The sequence below is a fragment of the Saccopteryx leptura genome, chromosome 1, assembly GCF_036850995.1.
Source record: "Saccopteryx leptura isolate mSacLep1 chromosome 1, mSacLep1_pri_phased_curated, whole genome shotgun sequence".
In the NCBI taxonomy this organism is placed as follows: domain Eukaryota; kingdom Metazoa; phylum Chordata; class Mammalia; order Chiroptera; family Emballonuridae; genus Saccopteryx; species Saccopteryx leptura.
Window position 1 is genome coordinate 252,734,184 of NC_089503.1, and position 22,150 is coordinate 252,756,333.

General features: G+C 39.4%; 2 pseudogenes; both read right to left on the reverse strand.

Annotated features, from left to right (window-relative positions):
- LOC136388278 (olfactory receptor 7E178-like) overlaps window positions 1-9,279 on the reverse strand; it is a 33,691-nt pseudogene extending 24,412 nt beyond the window's left edge.
- Window positions 9,280-14,820: 5,541 nt separating this feature from the next.
- Window positions 14,821-15,717, reverse strand: LOC136388280 (olfactory receptor 7E178-like; annotated as a pseudogene).
- Window positions 15,718-22,150: the final 6,433 nt, after the last annotated feature.

Below are 22,150 nucleotides of genomic sequence, written 5' to 3' on the forward strand. Positions count from 1 at the left end.
GTTGTGCTGTATCACATTTATGATTTGCAGGTATTGTAGTACCTTGCATCCCAGGAATAAATTTCACTTGATCATGGCGCATGACACTTTTAATTTATTGCTGGGTGAGTTTGCTAATATTTTGTGCAAGATTTTTTCATCTATGTATTTTTTCACTAGGGTAATTGGCTATAATTTTCTTTCTTTGTAGTGCCTTTATCTGGTTTTGGAGTTAGGATAATGCTGGCCTCATAAAATGAGTTTAAAAGGCTTCTCTTGGACTTTTGGAAATATACTGCTCACAAAAATAAGGGGATATTTCACAATAAATATGAAGCAATAAAAAAAGCATTTGATTTTTTTTATTAAACAAGAACATCAGAAAAGCAAACAAGTAAAAGAAAGTTGTTTGATTATGCAAATGAGATGCAAAATCAACTTTTTATTTATTTATTTTTTATTTTTTTATTTAAAAAATTTTTTATTAATGGTAATGGGATGACATTAATAAATCAGGGTACATATATTCAAAGAAAACATGTCTAGGTTATTTTGTCATTAAATTATGTTGCATACCCCTCGCCCAAAGTCAGATTGTCCTTCGCCACCCTCTATCTAGTTCTCTGTGCCCCTCCCCCTCCCCCTAACTCTCCCCCTGTCCTCCCTCCCCCCACCCCTGGTAACCACCACACTCTTGTCCATGTCTCTTAGTCTCATTTTTATGTTCCACCAATGTATGGAATCATGTAGTTCTTGTTTTTTTCTGATTTACTTATTTCACTCCTTATAATGTTATCAAGATCCCACCATTTTGCTGTAAATGATCTGATGTCATCGTTTCTTATGGCTGAGTAGTATTCCATAGTGTATATGTGCCACATCTTCTTTATCCAGTCTTCTATTGAAGGGCTTTTTGGTTGTTTCCATGTCTTGGCCACTGTGAACAGTGCTGCAATGAACATGGGGCTACATGTGTCTTCACGTATCAATGTTTCTGAGGTTTTGGGGTATATACCCAGTAGAGGGATTGCTGGGTCATAAGGTAGTTCTATTTGCAGTTTTTTGAGGAACCACCATACTTTCCTCCATAATGGTTGTACTACTTTACAGTCCCACCAACAGTGAATGAGGGTTCCTTTTTCTCCACAGCCTCTCCAACATTTGCTATTACCCGTCTTGTTGATAATAGCTAATCTAACAGGGGTGAGGTGGTATCTCATTGTAGTTTTGATTTGCATTTCCCTAATAACTAATGAAGCTGAGCATCTTTTCATATATCTATTGGCCATTTGTATCTCTTCCTGGGAGAAGTGTCTATTCATGTCCTCTTCCCATTTTTTTATTGGATTGTTTGTTTGTTTGTTGTTGAGTTTTATGAGTTCTTTGTAAATTTTGGATATTAGGCCCTTATCTGAGCTGTTGTTTGAAAATATCATTTACCATTTAGTTGGCTGTCTGTTTATTTTTATATCAGTTTCTCTTGCTGAGCAAAAACTTTTTATTCTGATGTAGTCCCATTCATTTATCTTTGCCTTCACTTCTCTTGCCATTGGAGTCAAGTTCATAAAATGTTCTTTAAAACCCAGGTCCATGAGTTTAGTACCTATGTCTTCTTCTATGTACTTTATTGTTTCAGGTCTTATATTTAGGTCTTTGATCCATTTTGAATTAATTTTAGTACACGGGGACAGGCTGTAGTCGAGTTTCATTCTTTTGCATGTGGCTTTCCAGTTTTCCCAACACCATTTGTTGAAGAGGCTTTCTTTTCTCCATTGTGTGTTGTTGGCCCCTTTATCAAAGATTATTTGACCATATATATGTGGTTTTATTTCTGGGCTTTCTATTCTGTTCCATTGGTCTGAGTGTCTATTTTTCTGCCAATACCATGCTGTTTTGATTATCGTGGCCCTATAATATAGTTTAAAGTCAGGTATTGTAATGCCCCCAGCTTCATTCTTTTTCCTTAGGATTGTTTTGGCTATTCGGGGTTTTTTATAGTTCCATATAAATCTGATGATTTTTTGTTCCATTTCTTTAAAAAATCTCATAGGGATTTTGATGGGAATTGCATTAAATTTGTATATTGCTTTGGGTAATATGGCCATTTTGATTATATTTATTCTTCCTATCCAAGAACAAGGAATATTTTTCCATCTCATTGTATCTTTTTCGATTTCCCTTAACAATGCTTTGTAATTTTCATTATATAGGTCCTTTACATTCTTTGTTATGTTTATTCCTAGGTATTTTATTTTTTTTTGTTGCAATCGTGAAGGGGATTATTTTTTTGAGTTCATTTTCTAATATTTCATTGTTGGCATAGAGAAAGGCTATAAACTTTTGTATGTTAATTTTGTATCCTGCGACCTTACTGTATTGGTTTATTGTTTCTAATAATCTTTTTGTGGAGTCCTTCGGGTTTTCGATGTATAGGATCATATCATCAGCAAAAAGTGATACCTTTACTTCTTCTTTTCCGATATGGATGCCTTTTATTTCTTTGTCTTGTCTGATTGCTCTGGCCAGAACTTCTAGCACCACGTTAAATAAGAGTGGAGAGAGTGGACAACCCTGTCTTGTTCCTGATTTAAGGTAGAAAGTCCTCAGTTTTATGCCGTTTAAAATGATGTTGGCTGATGGTTTATCATATATGGCCTTTATCATGTTGAGATATTTTCCTTCTATACCCATTTTGTTGAGAGTCTTAAACATAAAATTGTGTTGTATTTTATCAAAAGCCTTTTCTGCATCTATTGATAAGATCATGTGGTTTTTGTTCTTTGTTTTGTTGATATGGTGTATTACGTTAACCGTTTTGCGTATGTTGAACCATCCTTGAGATTCTGGGATGAATCCCACTTGATCATGATGTATTATTTTTTTAATATGTTGTTGTATTCGGTTTGCCAGTATTTTGTTTAGAATTTTAGCATCTGTATTCATTAGAGACACTGGTCTATAGTTTTCTTTTTTTGTGCCATCCTTTCCAGGTATCGGTATGAGAGTTATGTTGGCCTCATAAAATGTGTTTGGAAGTATTGCTTCTTCTTCAATTTTTTGGAAGACTTTGAGTAGAATAGGAACCAAGTCTTCTTTGAATGTTTGATAGAATTCACTAGTATAACCGTCTGGGCCTGGACTTTTATTTTTGGGGAGGTTTTTAATAGTTTTTTCTATTTCCTCCCTGCTGATTGGTCTGTTTAGGCTTTCTGCTTCTTCATGACTCAGTCTAGGAAGGTTGTATTGTTCTAGGAATTTATCCATTTCTTCTAGATTGTTGTATTTGGTGGCATATAGTTTTTCATAGTATTCTACAATAATTCTTTGTATATCTATGATGTCTGTGGTGATCTCTCCTCTTTCATTTTGGATTTTATTTATTTGAGTCCTGTGCCTTTTTTCCTTGGTGAGTCTTGCCAAGGGTTTGTCAATTTTGTTGATCTTTTCAAAGAACCAGCTCTTTGTTTTATTGATTTTTTCTATAGTTTTTCTGTTCTCTATTTTGTTTATTTCTGCTCTGATTTTTATTATCTCCTTTCTTTGGCTGGTTTTGGGTTGTCTTTGTTCTTCTTTTTCTAGTTCCTTAAGGTGTGAAGTTAAGTGGTTTACTTCGACTCTCTCTTGTTTGTTCATATAGGCCTGAAGTGATATGAACTTTCCTCTTATTACTGCTTTTGCTGCATCCCAGAGATTCTGATATGTCGTATTTTCATTTTCATTTGTCTGTATATATCTTTTGATCTCTGCGCTTATTTCTTCTTTGACCCATTCATTTTTTAGAAGTATGTTGTTTAGTTTCCACATTTTTGTGGGTTTTTCCCCCTCTTTTTTGCAGTTGAATTCTAGTTTCAAGGCTTTATGATCAGAAAATATGCTTGGTACAATTTCAATTTTTCTAAATTTGCTGATATTGTCTTTGTGGCCCAACATATGGTCAATTCTTGAGAATGTTCCATGTACACTAGAGAAAAATGTATACTCTGTCGCTTTGGGATGAAGTGTCCTGTAGATGTCTATCATATCCAGGTGTTCTAGTATTTCGTTTAAGGCCACTATCTATTGATTCTCTGTTTGGATGATCGATCTAGAGCCATCAGCGGAGTATTGAGGTCTCCAAGTATGATTGTATTTTTGTTAGTTTTTGTTTTAAGGTCAATAAGTAGCTGTCTTATATATTTTGGTGCTCCTTGGTTTGGTGCATATATATTAAGGATTGTTATGTCTTCTTGATTCAGTGTCCCCTTAATCATTATGAAATGACCATTTTTGTCTCTGAGTACTTTTTCTGTCTTGTAGTCAGCATTATCAGATATGAGTATTGCTACACCTGCTTTTTTTTGGGTGTTGTTTGCTTGGAGTATTGTTTTCCAGCCTTTCACTTTGAATTTGTTTTTATCCTTGTTGCTTAGATGTGTTTCTTGTAGGCAGCATATAGTTGGATTTTCTTTTTTAATCCATTCTGCTACTCTGTGTCTTTTTATTGGTAAGTTTAATCCATTTACATTTAGTGTAATTATTGACACTTGTGGGTTCCCTACTGCCATTTTATAAATTGCTTTCTGTTAGTTTTGTATCTGGTTTGATTCTTCTCTTTTGTTTTTCTATCATTTGTTTTTGTTTGTTTGTGTTCCATACTTCTTTCCTCTGTTGCTACCTTTTTTAAGTCAAGTGTTTTTGTGGTGGTTTTTTCTAGGGTGGTTACCATTAAGTAATGAAAAGAGTACCTACCATATTCATTGTAGTACCCTATCTTATAAGTATTTCTGCACTTCATCGTCCTTTGCTACTGTTAATCTCCATCCTCTCCCCCCTTTTTTTCCTTTGTTGTCACAGTTTAAGTTTGGTTTTATTGTGTTCTTGGTGGAGCTGTTACTTGTGGTGGTGTTTTCTTTTGTTCTTTGAATCTGGTTGGAAAACCCCCTTTAGTATTTCCTGGAGTGGGGGCTTTCTGTTGATAAATTCTCTCATCTTTTCTGAATTTGTGAATGTTTTTATATCTCCTTCATACTTGAAGGATTGCTTTGATGGGTATAGTATTCGTGGCTGAAAGTTCCTCTCTTTCAGGGCTTTAAATATTGGGGTCCACTCTCTTCTAGCTTGTAGAGTTTCTGCTGAGAAATCTGATGATAATCTAATAGGCCTTCCTTTATATGTTGTACTCTTCTTTTCCCTGGCTGCCTTGAGAATTTTTTCTTTGTCATTGGTTTGTGTCATCTTTATTATGATGTGCCTTGGAGTGGGTTTGTTGGGGTTAAGAAAACTCGGTGTTCTGTTTGCTTCTTGAATTTGAGGCTTTAGTTCTTTCCACAGGCTTGGGAAGTTCTCGTCTATTATTTGTTTGAGTATATTCTGCATTCCATTTTCTCTCTCTTCTCCCTCTGATATACCTATTATTCTTATGTTATTCTTTCTGATGGAGTCAGACAATTCCTGTAGGGCTTTCTCGTTTTTTATTATTTTTGAGTCTCTTTCTTCTTCTCTCTGTTGTGCCTCAAGTTGTTTGTCTTCTATTTCACTAATCCTATCTTCAATCTGGGCTGTTCTGCTAGCTAAGCTTGTTACCTCGTTTTTCAGCTCGTGAATTGAGTTTTTCATTTCTGTTTGATTTGTTTTTATAGTTTCAATTTCCTTGGTAATATATTCTTTGTGTTCATTGAGTTGTTTTCTGATCTCCCTATATTGCCTTTCTGTGTTTTCTTGTATATCTCTGAGTATTTTTAAGATTTCTATTTTAAATTCTCTGTCATTTAGCTCCAAGGCTTCCAATGTGTTAAGTCTTTTCTCCATAGATTTTTCCACATCTATTTGTGTTACCTCTCTTTCTTTTGTATCCATAATATTCGATTTCCTCTTTCTTATTGGCATCTGAGGGTGGTCTTGTTGATAGCACTAATTAGAATTAATAAAGAGTAAAAAGTTAAAAAAAAAAAAAGGTAAAACACCCCACAAAATAAAACAGTAATAATTTATCATTTCCCCCTTTTTTTCTTTCTTCTCTTTCCCTCCTCTCCCCTCCTCAGGGAAATATCGTGCCTATAATGGAGAGCCTGATTAGGGGTGAAGAGTTCAAGGGGCAAAAAAAAGGGGAGTAGGGACCTACTAAATGCAAAAAAAAAAAAAAAAAAAGGAAGAAAATCTTAGACAAGCATAAGATGATTTGCTTGTGAGTGATGGTCAACTAAGAGATATAATGAGAGGGATAAGAGAGAACCAGACAAAAGGACAAAAAAAGAATAATAAAGAAGAGAAAAATAAAAATGATAAGTAAAAATCTGTTGTATTAAATGGAGCAAAGACTAAATACAATGGAGACCTTGGGTTGGGAGGACCCAAAATGCCACAAAAATAAACAAACAAGAAAAAAACAAAAACAAAAGCGAAAAAGAAAAATAAAGCCAAAAAAAGCCTTGAGTCCCAAATTAACTAATTTGTTCGTGATTGAGGATTAAATGGGATGAAAGTAAAATGAGAAAAGAAAAAACGAATAGAAAGGAAAAAATAAGAAAAAGAGAAAAACGAAGGAAGAAATAAAAAAGGAAGAGAAAAAAAACAAGATAAAGCAAAACAAAATAAAACAAAAGAGGAGAGAGTGAGAGTTAAGTGTTTTGGAGTATAACCTTAAAGGAGGGTGAGGATGAAGAAGAGAAATAAAATGTAACACTTATGGGTAGTGTAGTTCAAGAAAAGGGAAGCATAAGATGGGCAGAGAATAGAAGGTCCGAGGTGGAGGAAATAAAGGCAATATGATAGAAGAAACAAACAACAACAACAAAAAAAAAAATTAGTGGAACAAGTTGTAAAGTCTGTGGATTTTTCTTGATTTTGAGATGTTAACTTCTTCCTTTTTCTTTTCTCTCCCTCTTCCTGGTCGGTGACTCTACCCCAGGCTCTGCCCCTGTGTCACACTTAGGTAGGGATTTGCAGTTGATGGGATTCTATGGCAATGTCATATAATTGGCTTTAGTCTTGCTGGTAGTCAAGGCTTGTTGGCGTTTGCAGGGTCCAACGATGAGAGAGTTTGCTTTCCTGGATTCTCTCTCCTAGTCCCCCCTTCCTGCATTAGCAGCCTGGTGATCCAGCTATAAGGCTGCGACGGCTTCTGCCTGGGGAGTAAGAGGCTCAAAGAGCTGGGAAATCCCCACTCTATCCCCACTCAGTGCAAAGCTCTGGGAAAGGCTCTGGCAGTCAGGGCCTCCAGTGTAATCAGGCGGGGGTGGGAGTCAATTGTTGTCAAGGTGACTGTTCAGCGCCTAGCATTCAGTTGGACCTCTCAACCCAGGCTTTCCACACTTTGTAGCCTGTTTTGGCTGGGAAGAAGAGGCACTAGTCTCTGCTTGCGACTAGTGTAGTATAGATCTTATTATCTGCCAAGTCCTTCTTGTTAGCGTTTATCCCTGAATATGGAGGCTCTATCAATCAGAAGTTGCCCCCGCCCCATTAGCGAGAGGCACTAAAAAATATCACGCCTCTTGTCTTGGGTCGCTGAACTGAGAGAGATCTTATCAATTAGAACCGAGGGTGCGCAGATTTCACGGGTTAAGCTAATTTCAGTGATTGGGTCGCAGCTGTGCTCCTGAAGGTATTTCAGGCTGCCTGCGCGCGCCCCTCCCCCAACGCTTGATTGTTAGCTTGAATGGCTGGGTGAGGTGCCCCGCCCGCGGAGAGAATCTCCCAAGTAGGGAATACCGCCCTGGGGTCTCTCCCGCTCCCCCCGCTGCTGGCGGCTGGGGTGCACCGGGCGCAGGATGATGGGGCACCCTGGGTATGCGGGACAGCAGGGCGCTCTGGGCGCGTGGAATGCCCAGGGTACACGCGCGAATGGGGTGCTCCGGGCACCGGTTGCTGGCAACTCTCACTCGCAGTGCGCGGGCCTCTGGGAACATTAGCGGTGCTCGCTCTGCAACCGGACCGGGTGCACCAGCGGCTGCTCGCCGCTCCGGAGTGTGGGCGGTGCTCGCTCTGCAACTGAACCGGGCGCGCGCCTGCGGCTGCTCGCGGCTGCTGCTCGCGGCTGCTGCTCGCGGCTCCCGAGTGTGGGCTGACTCACCACAGGCGCACTTCCTTGCGGCTTGAATGAGCGTCCCTGCGGTAGCTTCCTCCACACCCTCGTCTCTCAGATTCAAATGATAACAGTCCTTTCGCTTTCAGTTTGTGTGGAACTCTGGAATGCTCTGTGGATAAATTTTCCTGTTTCTAGTTGATAAATTTGTTGTGATTTTGGGGAGATCTGTCGGACGTGCTGCTCACAGAGCCATTTCCATGACGTCACTCCTGTTGTAGCTTCTGAATGCTACACATTATGCAATGGAACCCTAGTAGAACTAAAACAACTATAATACATATTATACTATATGCTAATAGATTAGCTTGATTAAACAATGAGGCAAGATTTTGTAATGTTTAACTAGTTAGGACATAGAACGAGGGTCTTAAACAGGGGATTCCTCCTAAGGGTCGGGATGTCATTTCCCTCCCATTGTGTTACAGAGACCTAGGTGCTGCTAAACACAGTTCCATTTTGATTGTAAAAAATGGATGTAGGTCCATGCATGCCTCCTTCCCATAAAGGTCCCAGCATCCAAACACAAAACAAATGGCTTGCTGCGGGCTGCATACTGCATATGGTTGCAAGGCACATTACACAAATTACAACAACATGACAAATCATACAATTTAAACAATTACAAAGGTACATTTCACCAGTCTCTCTGTACTTTGCCAAAAGCACAAAATGTCCTCAGCCTTCTTTCTAGCCATGGGAAAAGCTTCCTGGGACAGGGAAAGGGCCTCCAGCAAAGCCACTCACCACCCCCATCAGGGTATTTCACATTGCTCAAAATCCATAAGTCCATCCAACAAAGAATCCAGTGCTCACTGGGGTCATAGTCCAGGAAATCAGTCCATGCACATGAGGTCTCAGCCACCCCCCTCATCCCTGTCATCCTGGCAGGTCTTACACTGTCCCAAAGGGGAGCACATGACAATGGCAGTCAGCATTTTCATTTCTGCTCTGGAGAGCATGATGACATCCACTTCTATATCCCAAAATGGCAGCGAACCCATCAGTGGCTTAGACTCTCCCTGCCATTCCAGTGGCCACTCTGAGATGCAAGCCTGGCTTTTGTTCATCCTCCTGCTGCAGCTGCCACCGTTTATCTTCTGGAGTCTGTTAATCGCAACTTTGGCCCAATTCTCCTCATCCTCCAAAGATGAACTGCAAACACCAGCTTGCACTGCCGGCCTCAAGCCCCAGGCTGCTGCCACCTGTGTCTGGGAGTCAGCTGTTACTATAGCACACATAAGCAAAAACAGAGCACCAGGGCCTGGGGGCCCATCAGGGACCATTCTCTGGGCCTGCCCCGCCAAAGCCTTCACATCCCCCCAGGTGATGAGGTGCACATGCCAGCCATGAGGTCTTCTTCTGGAGTGCTGAGGACCTCCCCCACTCAGGCATAGTCAGTGTGGAGAAGGCCAGGGCTGTGGCTTTGGACAGGTGAAAACTGAACCACTTAGTTGGTACCCAAGAAACTCTGTCAAGCAGGTTGGGGGATTCCTGGAGTTCAAATTGGCTGAAAAACATAAGCATAACCTCTCCCTTGTGTTAGAAGAAGGTATAATCTCTGCCACTGTGCCATGGCTGGGTCCTTCCAGCATCATTTCAGAGAGAGGGGCAGGGGAGAGAGAGAGTGAGATATACAGAAAAATAGACAAGACAGACAGACAGAAAGAAAAAAGACACATGGGGGTGTATAGGCTGGCCCATGGGTCTGCAGCAGGAACACGTGTTGGAGAAAATGGCATCTGAGAGGCTGGGGTGGGGCACTGAGCCCTAGCAGGGAATGCAGAAGTAGCGACTTCCGCTTTTTCCAATGGCAGAGCTGATGGCGCAGTTTGCAATTCGGTTGGTTTTATTTTTGCACACTCAGCTGCGATTTTGTCAAACTCAGAGGTTAAACTACCTCTCCTCCTCAGTAGAGCAGGGTGAATAGGAAGGTGGGGGCTCCCCAGAGAGAGAGGCAGCCTGTAATATTTTTGGCACTGGAAGAGGGTCCCCAGGAGGAGCACCAGACAAGCAGGTGTGTCTTGCCAATAAGGCAGGAGTGAGGATGAGAGAGAACGTTTGCCGCCCATGCACCTCGGCCAAACGAACGAATTGAAGAGCTTGGTCCCAAGTATCTGGGTCCCAGAGGGGCACGTCCTCAATCCAGGGATTGAGACCAGAGAGAATCTCCCAGTAAATACAGAGATCCTTTTCACAAACTTCAACTTGCCTACTCTTCACTAGGGCATGCAGGGCTTGAGCCTGCGGGGCTCGAGAGTAGGGGAGAAGGTTTCCTATTGCAGAGGGTCACTCACTAGTCCCTTGGGTGCCGGTTAGGTCTCTGCCTGATGTTGGGTGCCAGTTGTGGACAAATCCTGCCAGGGATGAGGATGACGGAGACGCAAAGACCCAACTCCGGGGACCAGGTTCAGTGAAGTAAGCTAGCTTATATACATGGATTCAGCCAATAGGATGTTGCAGCGTGTCCTTCAGAGTCAATGGCTGAAAAGATCAGGGAGCTGTGTGGTTGGTGCTAAGTCACTTTCTTATAGTGGGCAAGCTTCCTTCCTGGGTATTCCCAGGAAGCTTCTGGGAGCTAGAGTATTCTCACAGCACTGCATCAGCCACAGCTGCTAGAAATGTACTCTGTGCTCCACCCAAAATTAGGTAATAAAAAGGATATATATCATATTCATTGTAGTACATTATCTCATGAGTGTTTATGCATTCCATCCTCCTTAGCTACTGCTGATCTTTGTCTTCTCTCCTTTTTTGTTTTTGTTGTCAGATTAATCTTGTTTTTATTGTGATCTTGTTGGAGCTTTTACTTGTAATTTTGTTTTGTTTTGTTCTTTGTATTTGGTCAGATAACCCCCTTTAGTATTTCCTGAAGTGGGGGTTTTCTGATGATAAATTTTCTCATCTTTTCTATATCTGTGAATGTTTTTATTTTCCCTTCATTTTTTTTCCTTTGTATTTTTCTGAAGCTGGAAATGGGGAGAGACAGTCAGACAGACTCCCGCATGCGCCCAACCGGGATCCACCTGGCACGCCCACCAGGGGAGATGCTCTGCCCACCAGGGGGCGATGCTCTGCCCCTCCGGGACATCGCTCTGCCATGACCAGAGCCACTCTAGCACCTGGGACAGAGGCCAAGGAGCCATCCCCAGAGCCCGGACCATCCCTGCTCCAATGGAGCCCTGGCTGCAGGAGGGGAAGAGAGAGACAGAGAGAAAGGAGGGGAGGGGGTGAAGAAGCAAATGGGCACTTCTCCTATGTGCCCTGGCCAGGAATCGAACCCAGGTTCTCCGCACGCCAGGCCAACGCTCTACCACCGAGCCAACCGGCCAGGGCCTTCCCTTCATTTTTGAAGGATAGCTTTGATGGATATAGTATTCTTGGCTGGAAGTTTCTCTCTTTCAGTACCTTAAATATTGGGGTCAACTCTCTTTTGTCTTATAGAGTTTCTGCTGAGAAATCTGATGATAGCCTAATAGGCCTCCTTTATATGTTGTATTCTCCTTTTCCCTGGCTGCCTTAAGAATTTTTTCTTAGTCATTGGTTTGTGATAATTTCATTATAATGTACCTTGGAGTAGGTTTGTTAGGGTTAAGATAACTTGTTGTTCTGTTTGCTTCTTGATTTTGAGGCTTTAGTTCTTTCCACAGGCTTGGGAAGTTCTCGTCTATTATTTGTTTGAATATGTTTTCTATTCCATTTTCTGTCTCTTCTCCTTCTGATATACCCATTATTCTTATGTTGCTCTTTCTGATGGAGTCAGACAATTCCTTAGAGCTTTCTCATTTTTTTAAATTCATGTGTCTCTCTTCTCTTCTCTCTGTAGTGTCTCTAGTTGCCTGTCTTCTATGTCACTAATTCTCTCCTCTATCTGGTCTGTTATATTAGCTAAGCTTGTTACCTCATTCTTCAGTTCATGTATTGAGTTTTTCATCTCTGTTTGATTCCTTTTCATAGTTTCAATTTTCTTGGTGATGTATTCTTTTTGTTCATTGAATTGTTTTTTGAGCTCTCTAAATTGCCTTTACATGCTTTCTTGTATTGCCCTGACTATTTTTAGACTTCAATTTTTAATTTTCTGTCATTTAAATCCAAGGTTTCCAAGCAATTGAAAATTTTTTTCTAGAGATTTTTCATCATCTATTTGAACTACATCTCTGTCTTTTGTATCCATGATATCGATTTTTTTCTTAATGGCATTTGAGAGTGGTATTGTTAATAACACTAATAAGAGATAATTTAAAAAATAAAATAAAAATCAGAAAGATACAGTGAAAAAATGAAAATTCTATTATGATAAGTGGAACAAAAACTACAGAGAACAGGAAGCCAGAACTGAGGGAGAATGACAAAAAGATAAAAAAGAAAATCTTAAATATGCAAAATGCCACAAAGGAAAATATGAATCCAGAATAAAATAATTTGTTGATAAATAATTATTGAATGAGAGCAAAAAAAAAAAAAAAAAAAAAAAAAAAAGTGTTAAGGTTTTTGAAATGTAACCCTCATAAAAAAAAAGAATAAAAAATGTACCACCTATGGATAATAAAGTTCAAAAGGAAAGAAGATAAAATGACCAAAGTGGAAAAGAAGTTATAAAAATATAATTTTTTCCTGATTTTGAAAGGTAGCTTTTTATTTTATTTTATTTTTTTGGTAAGTGATGCTGTACTACAGGTTTTGCCTCTGTGGGGCTCTTGAGTAGAGATTTGCTGTTATGTCACTATGGCAATGATGTAGGCTAGGCCTCAGTCCTGTTGGTAAGTGGGGCTTGTTAGAGTTTGCAGGCTCCTACAACTGGAGACTCAGTTTTTCAAGTGCCTCTCCCCACATACCCTGTGCTAGCAGCATGGGGTCTTAGCTGTGAGGTTGCCTTAGCCACTGCTTGCAGAGCAAGAGGCTCTAAGAGCAGCCAGGTACTTCCTCTAGCACTGCTCAAAGCACAGTTCTTGGTAAGGCTGTGCCAGCCAGGGCCGCTAGCAAAAGCAGGCAGGGCTGAAAGCCGATTGCTGATCAAGCACCTTTCTAAGGGCCCCTGAGCATGTCTAGTATGCCTCAGTGCTCTGCAGGTCTAATATCCACAAGCTTTTCTCCCTTGTGTCCTGTTTGGTAGCCCACAGCAAGCTACGTGCACGCCCAGCCCCCACAACTTTTGCAGTGCTCTCAGAGGTCTGCTCCCACCCACTTAGGCACACAATGCCTGTGATCGCAGTCCATGTTGGAAAGGCAGGAATGCGCTTTGTGACCTGTATCAGCTCACAGAGAGGTCTTGCTCAGACAGGTCCAGGCTTAGGGATCCCTACCCTTGTGCACTTCCTGTGCTGTTTGTCAGGGAGCCAGAACCACACAGAAATGCTGGCCACAGCCCACACATAAGTCCACTGCTGATAATCTTGGGCCTAGCTGCTCTGCCTGTGAATGCATGCCCATGCCAGAGGTCCAGCTGGAGCCACTCGCACACCACTCACAATCATGGACAAGGAGTGCACAAAACCCAAAGCCACTCTGGTACTGGCCTTCATGGGCAACTTGCTCTGGAACCTCCATCTGAACCTGCCACCATTGCTAGCCCTGTATCCACAATCTCAGGCCAAACTGGTCCTGAGATCCTCCTCCTCTGCTTGATCATCCACACTATCTCAGCTTTTTCCCTCTGCCCCAGATCCTCCATTTCTCTCGGTTCCAGATGAAAGCAGCCCTTCCTCAGATCAGTAAGGAAAGTGGAATACTTCATTCTCTGTCTTATTTTCTTCAGAGTGGATTATATATCCAGCCACCTTTTTGTCCAATCATACCTTTGTGTGGTGTGTGTATATTTCAGATGCTCTTAAAGTTTTTTCTCTGTCTTTAATTGTTGAATTTGTTGAAATTTCAGGGGGAGATATTGGGAGCACCCCTCACAATGCCATTTCTCTTGCACCTAGAGTTTTAAGGAGAAAAATAAGAAAACAAATATTCTGAACCAAATGGTGTGTTAAAATATTTAATAAAATATACCACAATAATATTTCAACAATATAAACTCAACAGCAGTATTACCAACCTTTAGGAATGTTATTAACAAATGAGAAGAGACTTTAATGTTCAAATACTCTTCTAGTTGTCCGGGAACCTGCAGCAGCTAAAAAATATGAACATTCACTCCATAAGATGCATGGGAATTTTTCCCTTCACTATTGGAGAAAAAAAGTGCATCTTATGAAGCAAAAATATGGTAGTTAAATCAGTAGTTCTCAACCTTGATTTTACATGACAATCAACTTAATTTTAAATATTAATGATAAGAATATGTCTCAGTCCAATTAAATTATAATCAGTGCTCCCCAAGTGACTTCAATATGAATTCAAAGCTAAGACCCAGTTACATGCATCCTTACACATAACATGCATAAACAGATCTAAAAACATAAAAGTTGTGTGAACAATGGTCATGAAGTTTGGAAATGGTTAAGAATTATAATTATTTTTAAAAAGTTTTGCATTTTTTCAGGATGACTGGAATGTCTGAGAAATAAGGAAGGCTCTATATCTGTATTATTATTCAATCATGAAGTTATTAAAATTAGATGGGATACCATGATGTTCACTTGGTCCCCTTTATAATGTACCAAATGAGGCAATATTCATATGTGAGACATTGAGGGTGTTGACAGGCATAAAATTTATTGAACCAAATGGGAAAAATGTTGAGTTCCAAGAATTTGATATTACTGGCTTTTCCAACTCACATATAAAAAAAGATGGAAAAGGTATTGAGGTTAGGCTATTCTCCTGAAGAGTCCTTACATGACTCTCTTTATGTCCCTGTTCTTCGAGCTATAGATTATGAGATTCAGCATGGGTGTGACCACATTGTACATCACTGGGACCACAGCATTTTTCCTGGGAGTATGTGAGACAGCTGATCCGAGATACACCCCAAGGCCTGCTCCATAAGATAAGCAAACAACTGAAAGGTGAGAGCCACAGGTGGAGATGACTTTATACTTCCCATCTGATGAGGGGACTCTCAGAATGGAGGAAATTATTTTATAGTAAGAGAAAAGGATCCCTGAGAGTCCAACACCACCAAAGATGGCACCAATAAAATAGATCAATATGTTTTTGGCAGGGATTTCAAAAGAGGCAAGGTTGAGTAGCTGAGAAGGGTCACAGAAGAAATAAGGTTATTTCCACATTTATGAAGAGGGCAAGTTTTGACACCATGAAGTAGTGCAACTGAGAGTCCAAAAGGCCAATGAAAATGACTCCAAAACAAGCAAGCCACATTGACTTGGGTTCATGATGATCAAGTAGTGCAGAGGATAACACATGGCTACAAATCTGTCATAGGCCATCACGGTTAAGGATACACATGCAAAAAAAGTAAAAATGGACACTTGTGTCAGGCATTCCTCATAGGAGATGTCTCTGCTGTGATTCTGGATGTTCACAATTATCTTTGGGACAGTAGTGGAAATAAAACCTATGTCAGCCAAGGACAGGTTGGAGAGAAAGAAGTACATGGGTATGAGGAGGTGTGGGTCTAATCTGACAGCCAGGGTGATGAGCAGTTTCCCCAATGTGGTGACCAGGTACATGGACAGAAAGAGCCCACTGAGCAAAGGCTGCAATTCCAGATCATCTGACAGACCCATGAGGAATAACTCTGATACATGTGTTAGATTCTTCAGTTCCATGGGGCTCTGACACCTGCTAAAAAAGAAAAGAGATTTGAAATAGATGAAACAACTAAACAGACAGCCAGTGCCAAGTCTATGTTTTGGATTCAATCAAATTAAAGTAAAGCATTTACACTAGAGAAACACATACTCCAGTACTTTGGCAGTATTTCTCAGTGGTGGCAAACTCATTACCTCAGAGGACTTTTCCTCATTAATTTCTTGGCTGCTTATCTGTTTTTATATATACCTACCTTGGAGACTCTAAAGTTAATAGAGTTAATATAGTAATGAATACAACAAAAATAAGTTTCCTCCTTTGAGGGAAATATATGAACTAAGAAATATCTTTCTCTGCCCTTGCAGAGTAGCTGAGTGTATAAAGTGCAGACTTAGTGTACTGAAATTGTGGTTTCAATCCCCAGGACACGTAGCAGAAGCAATGAGTATGCAACTAAATGAAACAACTAAGTAGAACTGTGAGTTGTTGCTTCTCTCTCTCTCTCTCTCTCTCTCTCTCTCTCTCTCTCTCTCTCTCTCACCCTTTCTTTCCTATCCCCCCACTCTCTCTGTTTCTCTCTCAATCAATGGGAAAAAAGAAATATAATTCTCCCTTAGAAATTACTTTAGTTAAAACACACTAGAAAGCAAATATACTTTAATTTACACAAATGCAATGCAAAGAATTTCCTTAGTTTTGAATATTTATACATGTTCATAACATTACCTGCATTCTAAATTAAAGTCTAATGCAATGAATAAGTTAGAATCTTTATATGACAATTGTCATCCTGGATTTTTGTTCTTATTTGGTTTCCCCAATATCTATTCCCAATGAAAATAAGTGCTCACTCAAATATGCAAGTTTTCTTTCTAAAGTCTGTTTAGATATTAATCTAACTCTAGGCTCTTAATGCAGGGTTATTGGAATTGACATTCTGTAATCTCAAGGAGTCTTTGTGTTTGAAACTGCTCTTCACTTTGCTTTTCTCTGTTACATAGTTACTTGGTTAAAGTGTTTAAACATGCTCCTCATCCTAAGATTTTGAAGCATTGTTTTATAATTAAATTAACCACTTTATTTAGAGTTGAGGTTTAGAAACAAGGGGAGTCCCAAAGCTATGTCTGAAGCTCAATCTCTTAAGCTTTGTTTTTTTAAAAAATTTAATGTTATTCTTCCTAATAACAGAAATTGCAGTTCTCTGTAACCCAGCTCCCTGAGGACAACTTTAGACTTTCTTTCTCCTGGCAGGTAGCAATGTGATTTAATTTGAGAAAAAAGCAAAAGTCAAAAACACAGGAAATAATATAACAAAAGCCTAGATAGTTTCTACATCTATAAATTGGGCATAAAAATAAAACCTACTTTATGGATTGTTGCAAAAAGACTTAAATTAAGTAAATATAGACCAGTGGCTCTCCCTCCTGATTGATCATTATAATCACCTGTGGATCTTTTAAAAAATGCTGATGCCCTAGCCACAGTCTAGAACCAGTTAAACCAGACTCTACATGTGAGTCTGATGGAGATTCTAATGTGCAGCCAGAGCTGAGAGTCATTGCCTTAGAATATTCCCAGGCACTTAGTAAATGCTTCACTAATGTTATCTATTATTATCATTAATACCCACTCACTATATTAAATATGTGACAATTTAAGAATATTTACTTCAGAGCTTATAATTTATAGAAATTTACAATATTATCATAAAATTTCAGTTTGTTGCTATCCCTTCATGATCCTGCTCCCCTGCATACCTGTCCCACAGAGTCAACCAGTGTCAGGAAATTTGGTGGGGATATTTTTCTGCCAATGTTTCCATAATGTCAGGATTACTTTGTACTGATAAACAGTCTTCCTAAAAATTTAGCTGTAATACTACACATATTGTCCCTGAAATTATCTCACTGCAACTTTATGTTTTACATCTTTCTGTAAAATACATATATCTACTTTAAGCTAATGCATAATAATGCCACAGCTATAGATTTCATTTTATTTTTCAGTTCATTATGATGACAATTCTATGCAAATTCTTTTACCTCTCCATATCACACAGTGAAAATGTCTATAAGATATACATGAAGTATAGTTGTTTGCATGGTAAAAGTCAGTGCACATTGAATTTTCCTATTAGTTGCCTAAATTTTTCTTCAATACAAAAGTCATTTACAATCAACTACCTGCTCTTCCTGCTGAGATACAGAACCAGGATGGCTCTGAATTCTCTCTAGTAATAGTCATGTCATGATAGCTCACTGAAATTCTCAACTTATAGAAGAAATAATGTTTGCCAATGTCATTTCCAAAGTGAGATAAAAACCCCACTACTACTTATAGAAAACACTATAAACCACAATATTTATTCCAGAAAGGCCCTCATGAATCACTTGGTCTATTTCATTATTCAGAGATGATCTCACTGAGTTCTGGGAAGAGGAATAAATGATTCTTCCTCTGTTTCCTCATCTTGGACCAAGCAGGCTTGAAAAACATCTTTGTTTAGCTCTAGTAGAAGGGATAGAGTCCTGGACAGGAGTCAGGAGATGAAAGTTTGAATCCTACATTTTCACACACTAGATTTAGAGCATATATAAACATCTCAGACTCTCTCTGATGGCATTTTTATCTACAAATGGGAGGAGAGTCTCCCCAGAAGTTTGGCAGTTAATATTCAGTCTTTGTATTTCATTCAGAATTAAATTATTATTATAGTAGCAGGTTATTGATAAATTTAATCTTAAGAAATATTTAATGACTTCTATTTAATTACATGGCAAAGTGATCAAAGCCTTCCTTGTCTCAGGGAACTTGAACATGGAATGACTTGACATCCTGAATGGAAAATCTTAAAAGTATCTCAGTCCACAAAGTAAGACTGATCCTCTCCTTCTCCAATTTATTAAATTTTTTATTGTTTAAAATCACCACTATTTTTGGGTAATTGAATGATGCATATCTCATAAAAGAAAAATAATAAGGTTATAGAAAATGTATGTCATGATACACATAATCTCTATTTTGTTGCATCTCTAGTCCTGTGGAGTATGCTGAACAGGACAGAAGGACCGGCAGGAAGCACCCTGTGGGTAGAAGCCTATTGTCTACTCTGCATTTGTGTGCACTAAGTGTCTATTTAATGTTTAACAGAGATTTTTGTTTGTTTGTTTTAGTTGCCTACTCTGTGTCAAAGACACTATAGGCTCTGAGTAATCAGAAATTAATGAGATTCAGCCCTGGCCAGAAAGCTTAGTTGTTTGGAGCATCCTCCCAGCACCAGGGCTGTGGTTCAATTCCTGGTCAGGGCTCATACAAGAGGCAACCAATGAATGCACAACTAAGTGGAACAACAAATTATATTTTTCTCTTTATCCTTCCCTTAGTAAAATCAATAAAAAATTAAAAAAAAGAAATTAATGGTATTCAGTCATTTCCCTTCAATCACTCATTATCTATCTATATATAAGGAAAAAAATAAAATGTTCTGTCAAAGATTCAGGAAAACTCATACCTTCAAATCAGAGGATATTTTAATCAAAATGTATAACCTAGCCAGTTAATAATAATACCTGAAATTTATTTTTCCTTTCTTTTTTTTTAATATTTTTAATTTTTAATTTATTCATTTTAGAGAGGAGAGGGAGAGACAGAGAGAGAGAGAGAGAGAGAGAGAGAGAGAGAGAGAGAAGAGACAGAGAGAAGGGGGGGAGGAGCTGGAAGCATCAACTCCCATATGTGCCTTGACCAGGCAAGCCCAGGGTTTTGAACCGGCGACCTTGGCATTTCCAGGTCAATGCTTTATCCACTGTACCACCACAGGTCAGGCTATTTTTCCTTTCTATATAGATTCATCACATATGTAATCATATATGTAGTTTCCACTCTATTGTTTAATCCTTGCAACAATGCAGTTGTGACAACTAGGGATTATATCAGATGACAATGCTGAGGTTCAGAGATACTGAGAACTTGCCCCACATTGCATAAGATAATAGAGAAGACAAAATTTAACTAAATTGTCAGTCTCTGTTGCCCATATGCTAAACTTTATCACTGTTTCCCAACACTTCAGAAATTTCAGAGGTCTTTACCAAAAATATAGTGAAGGTACATCTTTTAACTGACTTTTGTTTCCTAAGAATGGAACCCAGCACCTTTATTGTGTCTCTTTTCGATACTGAAAAGGGCTAAGACCTAGGAATGAAGAGGGAGAAGAAAGTTAAAGGAAATTCTAGGAGTGGAGACAAGAGTGAGATGTGCCCTAAATTATGACCAACTGATTTTTCTTTATTTCTTTTTGTTGTTGCAAATTTTTATTTTTTTAAATTTTATTTAGAAAATTAAATTTAAGAAGGTGATATTGATCAATAAGAGTAAATAGGTTTCAGGTAAACATTTTTATGGCATTTGAACTGTTGGTTATGGCTATTATCAACAATACAGTAATAACAAGTGTTGCAGAGGCTAGGGAGAAAAAGGAACCCTAATTCACTGTTGCTGGGAATGCAAATTAGTACAGCCATTATGGAAGAGAGTATGGTGGTTTCTCAAAAAATTAAGAATAGAACTCTCATATGACCCAGCAATCCCTCTGCTGATTTGTCTATGGTCTCCACAGTGAGCTCAGCTAACCTTCCTACAGTCAGTGCAGCAGCGGGCATCCATCACTCTCTACTGAGGTGTACTGGGAACCCCTACAGGGAGGAGGACAGTGAACAGGGGGTCTGCTTGGAGTGACCTGGCAAGTAAAATGATGGAAAGAAAACTGAGTTGTCAGGAAAGACTTCTGGCCATGTGTCTTGTGTCAGGAGTCTGAATGCCTGGATTCCAACCTGAATTCATTCCCACTCTACCACATGCCCTCGTATAAATTATATTTGAATGCTGTGATGCTGTATTCATACATAAAATGATAAAAATGCATTCCTCTTTCTTAAGGAGCAATTATGCAGATAAAATGAAACTAGGTGTAGAACACTCAGCTTAGGGCCTGGCACTTAGGAGGTCCTCAGTGATTGTTCATGACATCTGGCTCACTGTCTTTATCCTCATCCCTTACTTCATCAACACCCCAGGATTTTGGAGTCCTTAGAGCAGTGATTTTCAACCTTTGTTTCTCATGTACTCATAAACTAATTACTAAAGAAAAAGGGGCCCTGACCTCTTCTTCCTTAGTAACTAATTTATTTGTGCCATGAGATGAAAATGGTTGTATTTAGTCAGGGGCACTGACCTTAGTAATTAGTGTGTGTTTGTGCCATGAAAAAAAAAGGTTGAAAATCACTGCCTTAGAGGACAGTTTGGAGAGGCCTGTTTCCTGCCATCAGAAGGGTAATTTCTATGGGAGCTAGAACCACTGTAAGATAAAAGAAGAATTCTGAATGAAAGTTCTTGGACTCCCACCAGAACCAAGAACATAAAGTTCATAGTGCTTGGTTAGAAACTGCATTTTGGTGCCTTGTCACCTGTCTAACCCAAAAGACCTGCTTGTCCTGACAGAAAGTAATGCTCTGAGTCCTTCCTCTCTCAATGTCTCCCATGGCATTCACTAGACTGGGCTGTGACTCTGCTGACACATGACCAAGGAGGGCCAGTCTGCTGCCCCTCTTCTGCTGGTGAGCACTGATGGCTGAGGCTTTGTCCCTGAGACCAGTGGAAAGACAAACTCAGGCCAGACCTCCCAATAGAGATGAGTGTTCTGAGATGATAAGGCTCAGGTGTGAAGCCAGCTGGACAAGAACTGGCACCCTGAAAGCCTGGAGACAGACTGACCATTTATGGTAGTCTGGCCTTGAGCACTCAATGCACAGAGCTCACAATTAGCCAAATTGGTCCATAAACTCTATTCCCTGAAGACTTCACAATCTCAGAAAGCCATGAGAGGAAAAAGTCAGTGTCCTTGGTCCAGATGAACTATTTCTGAGCCCCACCCCCTCCTAGGGAAAGCTCACTTGACTGCCTTTTTTCACATAACCAGACTCTCCTTATAAAAATTAGATTTATTAGTTCCACTTAAAAAATCACATGCAATTTGATTTTCTGGAATGATATTGATGATGAAATATTATCAGGAATATCAGCATCTTTATTGCTAACATGTCCCATGCAAGAACTGAAAATATTTCCATATTTGAACAAGCTTATATCTGCAAAGAGAGCTTCATGCTTTTGTTAATATGGGTTCTTCTCATTTCTTATGGAGTTCATTCTTTAATAATTTTCTATTACTAATTTGAGTGACATCATGAGTTTCATTTATTGCTAACTAATTTATATTGGCATATAAGAAAACAATTAAACTGTATGTCTCCAGCCTGACCAGGCAGTGGCACAGTGGATGGAGCATCAGACTGGAACACAGTGGACTCAGGTTCAAAATCCTGAGGTTGCTGGCATGATTGCAGTCTCATCCATCTTGAGCAGGGGCTCACCAGCTGAGTGGGGGCTCAC